This window comes from Cetorhinus maximus, unplaced genomic scaffold (genome assembly GCF_964194155.1).
Source record: "Cetorhinus maximus unplaced genomic scaffold, sCetMax3.hap1.1 HAP1_SCAFFOLD_651, whole genome shotgun sequence".
Classification (NCBI taxonomy): domain Eukaryota; kingdom Metazoa; phylum Chordata; class Chondrichthyes; order Lamniformes; family Cetorhinidae; genus Cetorhinus; species Cetorhinus maximus.
Window position 1 is genome coordinate 42450 of NW_027596593.1, and position 9026 is coordinate 51475.

Sequence of the window (9026 nt, forward strand, 5' to 3'; positions counted from 1 at the left end):
GTTCTACCTGTCCCCGGTGTTGCGAAGGATGGGTCTGGCCACGCTGCCGCGGAACGCTCCAAGTAGTTGGACCGTGCCGTACCACCTGTCCCTGGTGGAAAAATTTATGCAGAAAAACACCTTTGACCACAAGTCCATCAGGCAGTGGTCAGCACGTAACGTCCTAGAGGCCCTGAGGGATAAGGAGAGGGTGGACCCTGTGGGATGGTTCCCCGAGCAGACTGTCAAAGTCATTTGGCAGAATGCCTCATCGCCAGAACTTTCCAACAAGCACCAAGACGTAGCTTGGCTGGTGGTGAGAAAGGCCCTCCCCGTCAGATCCTTCCTACACGCCAGGAGTCTCACCCCCTCTGCACGATGCCCTCGAGGTGGCTGTGGTGGGGAAGAGACCGTTGTTCACCTCCTTGTGGATTGTGCCTTTGCAAAGAAAGTCTGGAGAGAGATGCAGTGGTTGCTGTCGAGGTTCATCCCGAGCAGTTCTGTGACACAGGACTCTGTGCTCTACGGGCTGTTCCCAGGGACACACACCGAGACAAACATCAACTGCAGCTGGAGGATCATCAACTCGGTGAAAGACGCGCTTTGGTCTGCCCGAAACTTGTTGGTCTTCCAGCACAAAGATTTGTCCCCGACCGATTGTTGCGGACTGGCACAATCCAAAGTCCAGGACTACGTGCTGAGGGACGCACTAAAGCTTGGGGCAGCTGCCGCAAAGGCGCAATGGGGAAGGGTCGCTGTCTAAGACCTTTCTACCACAGCGCACCGAGAGACTGGGAACTGTTTAGAGCCCCTCGGGCTGTACAGATCAAAATGAAAGGCTGTAAATGACTGTAATATTGTTTGTACTGATGCACCTGGTGATACATTTTGTAAAAGTTTAACCTGGATTGTACCCTTGTAATGTTGTTTTTGAAATGGTTTTGAATGTGATTGAAGATTTTTATGAATAAAGTATATTTTTACAAAAAAAAAAAAAAAAAATCTGTTCTTATCAGTTTAATATCTGATACGTCCCTTATCTGGGGACCATATATTAAATTGATTTTTGGAGCAGGGAGATGGAATAGGGGCTTGCTCCGTCCACTCCACGCATCGACCCGGTATTGCAGTATTTCTGGGAATGGTGCACCACCCCTTTCCAGGGGATTTTCAATGCTAAAAATAGATTTCTTACAAACATCTGCTTTCTTTACTTTTCAACATGCACATCTTTCAAAACACAACTTTCTTTCTTTCTCATCGCTTCTCGGCCTTTTGGCTAAGATCAAGTGTTGCAGGAGCGACACCATGGTCCTGCCGTGGCAAGGTCGGGATGGAAGGGCGATAACCAATCGCAATCCGAATTCATACCGTGGGTTACCTATCACCGTCCGAGTCACGGTGAACCACAGCGACGAAGGAGGATCACCTATGGATCGGGGCTTCTTCACCAGGAGGATCCTGTTGAAGGCGTGCGGCTTCCAAGCTACGGAGATCTTCACCCTGCACGACTCCCGCAAAGGTGGTTATTTCGACGTGACGTTCAAGCAAGTGGCAGACTGCGTCCGGCTCCTGAGGGTGTTCGAGGAGAAGAGAGACCTGCCGGAGATGAAGATCCTGACGGCGGAGCCGCACTTTTCTCTGCCGTTGCAACGGGAACGTGAGGTGATGGTGCATGTGTACAACCCCTTCGTCCCTGTCGCCGACGTGGTCACCTTCCTCACCAGGTACTTCGATAAGGTGGGGAGCGGCACTGAGATTCGAGACGACTTGGGGATCTGGACAGGCAAACGCCTGTTTAAGGTCACGCTAAAGACCGATGGTAAGGGAGCCATTTTCCACCCTCCTTCCAGTTTCGCAATCGGGGGAAACCGTGGCTACCTGGTCTACGCTGGGCAACCCAAGCATTGTCGCTCATGCGGCAAGGCTGGTCATGTGGCGGCCAACTGCAGCGCCTCCCTCTGCAAGATCTGCAAACAGGAAGGGCACCAGACAAAAGACTGCAAACAGGCCAAGTGCTGCAACCTGTGTGGCGAGGCAAGTCACCTCTACAGGACCTGCCCCAAACGCTGCCGTACTTACGCACAGGCAGCCAAAGCCGACCACGGGGAAGCAGAAGAAATGTTCCGTGTCACTCCAACCACCAAGGCCCCCAGGGAGCTCAACGGGACAAAGGAGGACACAGAGAGGGACAAGGTGGAGAAAGAGATTGAGGCAACAGAGAGCCAATCAACAGCACTACCCCCTGAACCTTCCAGTCCTCAGGACAGCGAATCAATGGAGGAGGAGGCAGCAGTGGAAAAGCAGCAGGGGGAGTGGCGGACGGTGAAGAACAAGAAAAGTAAGAGGGAGCGAAGAAGAAGCAAAGGCGTTTCCCAGAGAAGCGGCAAGAGGCGTCTCCCATCCGACACGGATGACAAGGGCAGCAGCTCTTCGGATGAGGAAGTGCCAGAGCGGCACCGACAGAAGAGGCGGCAAAGCTCCAGGGCGTTGGAGGACGAGACACCCGAGCTCCAGAAAATTGGAGACAACAAGGAGACCAGCGCACCCCAACTTGGCCTGCAACCTGAGGAGGCCAGTGCACCACAGCCCCTGGAATCTGGGAGCAGTGAGGCAATCATCGCACCCCAGCTCCAGGAAGCCGGGAACAGCAACCCCCCAGAGGGGGTGAGTTTTGGAGAAGCTTCTCCAGCAAAGGTCATCTCAAAATCCGCTCACTACGTGAACCTCCAGATGCCACCGGAGCAGAACACGGCCAAGGAGATCTACCTCAGCCCATCCAAAGTGAAGGAATTTGAGCTCACTACGGGTATGAAGGAGCAGACTAAAGGTCTGGGACTCTCAGAAACAGTGGGTTTGGTAGGAGAATAAATGCTTTAATATGGGTTTAAAGATTGTATCCATAAATGTGCGTAGCATTAAATCTACTACGCGATGTGTTGCGACCTTGGACTACCTAGCCAAGGTCAAAGCTGACCTGTTGTTTCTGCAGGAGTGTGCCATACCGCACCTCAGCTCCTACAGGCAATGGTCACGATGGTGGTCCCACGGGCCATCGATCTGGTCGGGCGGAAACGACTCTCGTTCCTCCGGCCTGGGTATTCTGCTGCGGGGAGGCAACTTCACCGTCTCCGAGGTCAAGGAGGTGGTGGGCGGGCGACTCCTGGTAGCAGACGTAATGTACAAGAACGCTCCACTCCGGTTAATTAACGTGTACGGCCCGGCACAAGGGGCTGAGCGGCTGGAGGTTTTTCAGCAGCTCCCACTGCTGCTGGCGACCTCCAGGCCGGTCATTCTGGGCGGGGACTTCAACTGCATCATCGATGCGGCTGGACGATCCGGCAGGGCCGGAAGCAGATTGGACGCTACGTCCAGATCCCTGATGGAAACAGTTAAGGATGCCAAGCTGCACGACGTCTTCAGCAACCCTGCAGACGGAGCGCAGCGTAGATACACCTGGTCGCGGCCAGACGGGTCCATTCGTTCCAGGATAGACTTCCTGTTTGTGTCCCGTGCATTCACAGTCAGATCCACCGAGGTCAAGCCGGTGTTCTTCTCTGACCACTGCCTCCTACTGGCGGACTGCCACTTGGAGGAAGACCTGAGGGTGGGCAGGGGGGCATGGAAGCTAAATGTGCAACTGCTGACCCCAGAGAACATTGAGGAGCTCAAGAGGGATTACAAAGGTTGGAGAACCGTGAAACCCCTCTTTGAGTCCCTGACACACTGGTGGGAAGTGATCAAGGGAAGCATCAAGAGGTTTTTCATCCTCAAAGGCACCCAGAAAGCTAGAAAGGAACAGAGGGAAATGTCCCGACTCCAGGAAAAGATGCAGAATCTGCTCCGGCTGCGGTCGATGGGGGTCGATGTCAAGGAGGAGCTCCAAGAGGTGAAGGGCCAGCAAGCCTCGCACTTTGCCTCGGAGGCCTCCAAGATCATCTTCCGTTCCAGAGTCCGCTCCGTGGAGCAGGATGAGACGTGCTCACGTTTCTTCTTCCAAAAGGTACACAGAGAGCGCTCTGTGATCAGCAGCCTGAAGGAAGAAGACGGCTCAGTAAAGTCATCACGGTCCGACATTCTGAGGATCAGCAAATCCTTTTATGCCGGACTGTATGACGTGAAGCCCACGGACAGCACGGCCTCCCAGTCCTTCCTGTCCTCTATCACGGAGGTCCTAGACCACAGTACGCGGGAGAGCCTAGACAAACCGCTAACCCCTGACGAACTGACTAAGGCCCTCGAGTCCTTCGAGAAGAGTAAAACCCCCGGAAGCGACGGCCTGCCGGCGGAGTTGTATTCGGCTCTGTGGGACTTGATCGGCCCAGACCTGCTAGAAGTGTACGAGAGTATGCTCCTGGCCGGCAGCATGTCAGAATCCATGAGGAAAGGCATCATCACCCTCATCTACAAGCACAAGGGGGAAAGGGAGGAAATTAGAAATTGGCGACCCATTTCACTGTTGAATGTGGACTATAAGATTCTGTCCAAGGTCATCGCCAACCGGGTCAAATCCGCTCTGGAATTGGTGATTCACCCTGACCAGACCTGCTCTGTGCCAGGCAGGAAGATCTCTGACAGCCTGGCGCTGCTCAGGGATACGATTGCCTATGTACAGGACAGGGGTGTGGATACCTGCCTCATCAGCTTGGATCAGGAGAAGGCCTTTGACAGAATATCGCACACCTACATGGGGGATGTGCTCTCCAAAATGGGGTTTGGGGAGGGAATTCGAAATTGGATCCAACTGCTCTACACTAACATCAGTAGCGCAGTCTCAATCAATGGGTGGGAAACAGATAGCTTTCCGATTAAATCTGGAGTCAGGCAGGGCTGCCCTCTCTCGCCTGTCCTTTTTGTGTGCTGCATAGAACCCTTTGCCGAGTCCATCAGGAAGGATCCGGGCATAAGAGGAGTGACGATCCCAGGCAGTGGAGGCACTCAGGTAAAAGCCTCCCTGTACATGGACGACGTCGCCGTCTTCTGCTCGGATCCGCTGTCGGTGCGCAGACTGATGCACGTCTGCGACCAGTTCGAACTGGCCTCGGGAGCCAAGGTAAATCGTGGGAAGAGCGAGGCCATGTTCTTTGGGAAGTGGGCTGACCGATCCTTTGTCCCCTTCACTGTCAGGGCTGACGGCCTGAAGGTGCTGGGGATATGGTTCGGAGGGACCGGGGCATGCGTTAGAAACTGGAAGGAGCGAGTGGCTATGGTGAAAAGGAAACTGGGCATGTGGGAGCGACGCTCCCTCTCCATTGCGGGTAAGAACCTGGTCATCAGGTGTGAGGTACTCTCGCTGTTGCTGTACGTGGCGCAGGTCTGGCCCATTCCACACTCCTGCGCGATGGCGATCACTCGAGCCATCTTCCGCTTTATCTGGAGGTCGAAAATGGATCGTGTCTGCAGGGACGCGATGTACAAGCCTCTAGATAAAGGGGGAAAAAACGTGCCCAACATCGCCCTCATACTGATGGCCACCTTTGTGTGCGGCTGCATCAAGCGGTGCGTAGACCCTCAGTACGCAAACACCAAGTGTCACTACGTGCTGAGGTTCTACCTGTCCCCGGTGTTGCGAAGGATGGGTCTGGCCACGCTGCCGCGGAACGCTCCAAGTAGTTGGACCGTGCCGTACCACCTGTCCCTGGTGGAAAAATTTATGCAGAAAAACACCTTTGACCACAAGTCCATCAGGCAGTGGTCAGCACGTAACGTCCTAGAGGCCCTGAGGGATAAGGAGAGGGTGGACCCTGTGGGATGGTTCCCCGAGCAGACTGTCAAAGTCATTTGGCAGAATGCCTCATCGCCAGAACTTTCCAACAAGCACCAAGACGTAGCTTGGCTGGTGGTGAGAAAGGCCCTCCCCGTCAGATCCTTCCTACACGCCAGGAGTCTCACCCCCTCTGCACGATGCCCTCGAGGTGGCTGTGGTGGGGAAGAGACCGTTGTTCACCTCCTTGTGGATTGTGCCTTTGCAAAGAAAGTCTGGAGAGAGATGCAGTGGTTGCTGTCGAGGTTCATCCCGAGCAGTTCTGTGACACAGGACTCTGTGCTCTACGGGCTGTTCCCAGGGACACACACCGAGACAAACATCAACTGCAGCTGGAGGATCATCAACTCGGTGAAAGACGCGCTTTGGTCTGCCCGAAACTTGTTGGTCTTCCAGCACAAAGAGTTGTCCCCGACCGATTGTTGCGGACTGGCACAATCCAAAGTCCAGGACTACGTGCTGAGGGACGCACTAAAGCTTGGGGCAGCTGCCGCAAAGGCGCAATGGGGAAGGGTCGCTGTCTAAGACCTTTCTGCCACAGCGCACCGAGAGACTGGGAACTGTTTAGAGCCCCTCGGGCTGTACAGCTCAAAATGAAAGGCTGTAAATGATTGTAATATTGTTTGTACTGATGCACCTGGTGATACATTTTGTAAAAGTTTAACCTGGATTGTACCCTTGTAATGTTGTTTTTGAAATGGTTTGGAATGTGATTGAAGATATTTTATGAATAAAGTATATTTTTACAAAAAAAAAAAAAAAAAAAATCTGTTCTTATCAGTTTAATATCTGATACGTCCCTTATCTGGGGACCATATATTAAATTGATTTTTGCAGCAGGGAGATGGAATAGGGGCTTGCTCCGTCCACTCCACGCATCGACCCGGTATTGCAGTATCTCTGGGAATGGTGCACCACCCCTTTCCAGGGGATTTTCAATGCTAAAAATAGTTTTCTTACAAACATCTGCTTTCTTTACTTTTCAACATGCACATCTTTCAAAACCCAACTTTCTTTCTTTCTCACTCACCCGCACCATCTACACACAAAAAACACGCACGCTCACCCAACGCTCACAGACACCACTCTCATCTCACAAACACTCTACCTCACTCATACAAAAACATCTTTCACTTGCAAATACACCTCTCAAACACTCTCTCAGCTGCACCTTTCGCCTCACAACATTTTCAACCAGCTCTCTGCTGCCGCTCCCGCCCGCTGCTGCTGCTGCTGCTGATACAGCAACAGTCAAAACTCACACCTCAAAGCTCACACACTTTACACAGCTACTCGGAAACGTCTACATCCACGTTCACACAATCCTTACACTGCACAAGGAGCCCATTCCGCCCGTCGTGACTGCACCAGCTCTCCCAATGAACATTTCACTTCGTGCCATTCTCCTGCCTTCTCCACGTAACCCAGCACATGCTTTCTTTTCAAATAATCATCTCATTCCCTCTTCAATTGAACCTGCCTCCGCCACGCTATCAGGCGGTGCATTCCAGACCCTGACCACTCGCTGCTCCTATCACTTTTGCTTCTTCTGCTAGTTACTTTAAACCTGTGCCCGCTCCTTCTCGATCCTTTCATCGGTGCAAGCAGTTTCTCCCTATCTACTCTCTCCAGATACCTCATGATTTTCAATACCTCTATCAAGTCTCCTCTCAGACTTCTTTTCCCCAAGGAATACAGTCCCAACTTCTCCAATCTTACTTCATAACTCAACTTCCTCGCCCCTGGAACCAAACTCGTAAACCTCTTCTGCACTCTCTCCAATGCCTTCACTACCCTCCTAAAATGCAAGTCAAAATGCAATCCATCAGAGTCAGCATGGCTTTATGAAGACTAAATCGTGTTTGACTAAATTGCTAGAGTTCTTTGAAGATGTGACAAGCAAAGTGGATAATGGCGATCCTGTAGATGTAGTATGTCTGGACTTCCAGAAGGCATTTGATAAGGTGCCGCACAAAAGATTAATACACAAGATAAGATCACACGCAGCTAAGGGTAATATATTTGCTTGGATAGAGCTTTGGCTAACCAACAGAAAGCAGAGAGTCAGGATAAATGGGTCTTTTGTGGATGGCAAGCTGTAACTAGTGGGGTGCCACAGGGTTCGGTCCTTGGGCCCCAACTATTTACTTGGATTCAGGAGTAGAAGGTACCATAGCTAAATTTGCAGATGACACCAAAATAGGTGGGAAAGTAAGTTGCAGTGAAGAAATGAGAAATTTACAAATGGATATGGACAGGTTAGGTGAATGGGCCAAAATTTGGCAGATGGAGTTTAACGTGGATAAGTGAGGTTATCCAGTTCAGCTCCTACAGGCAATGGTCACGGTGGTGGTCCCATGGGCCATCGATCTGGTCGGGCGGAAATGACTCTCGTTCCTCCGGCCTGGGTATTCTGCTGCGGGGAGGCAACTTCACCGTCTCCGAGGTGAAGGAGGTGGTGGGCGGGCGACTCCTCGTAGCAGACGTAATGTACAAGAACGCTCCACTCCGGTTAATTAACGTGTATGGCCCGTCACAAGGAGCTGAGCGGCTGGAGGTTTTTCAGCAGCTCCCACTGCTGCTGGCGACCTCCAGGCCGGTCATTCTGGGCAGTGACTTCAACTGCATCATCGATGCGGCTGGACGATCCAGCAGGGCCGGCAGCAGATTGGACGCTACGTCCAGATCCCTGATGGAAACAGTTAAGGATGCCAAGCTGCACGACGTCTTCAGCAACCCTGCAGACGGAGCGCAGCGTAGATACACCTGGTCGCGGCCAGACGGGTCCATTCGTTCCAGGATAGACTTCCTGTTTGTGTCCCGTGCATTCACAGTCAGATCCACCGAGGTCAAGCCGTTGTTCTTCTCTGACCACTGCCTCCTACTGGCGGACTGCCACTTGGAGAAGGACCTGAGGGTGGGCAGGGGGGCATGGAAGCTATTCGTGCAACTGCTGACCCCAGAGAACATTGAGGAGCTCAAGAGGGCTTATGAAGGTTGGAGAACCATGAAACCCCTCTTTGAGTCCCTGACACACTGGTGGGAAGCGATCAAGGGAAACACCAAGAGGTTTTTCATCCTCAAAAGCATCCAGAAAGCTAGAAAGGAAGAGAGGGAAATGTCCCGACTCCAGAAAAACATGCAGAATCTGCTGCGGCTGCAGTCGGTGGGGGTCGATGTCAAGGAAGAACTCCAAGAGGTGAAGAGCCAGCAAGCCTAGCCCTTTGCCTCCAAGAACATCTTCCATTCCAGAGCCCGCTCCGTGGAGCAGGATGAGACGTGC

General features: G+C 52.5%; 1 non-coding gene and 1 pseudogene across 1 annotated transcript; both read left to right on the forward strand.

Moving 5' to 3' along the window:
- The first annotated feature begins 953 nt into the window (after positions 1-953).
- On the forward strand, positions 954-1134 carry LOC144674403 (U2 spliceosomal RNA; annotated as a pseudogene).
- Positions 1135-6480: 5346 nt separating this feature from the next.
- LOC144674426 (U2 spliceosomal RNA) lies at positions 6481-6663 on the forward strand. Its single transcript, XR_013574546.1, has one exon. It is a non-coding gene; the product is annotated as a U2 spliceosomal RNA (small nuclear RNA).
- Positions 6664-9026: the final 2363 nt, after the last annotated feature.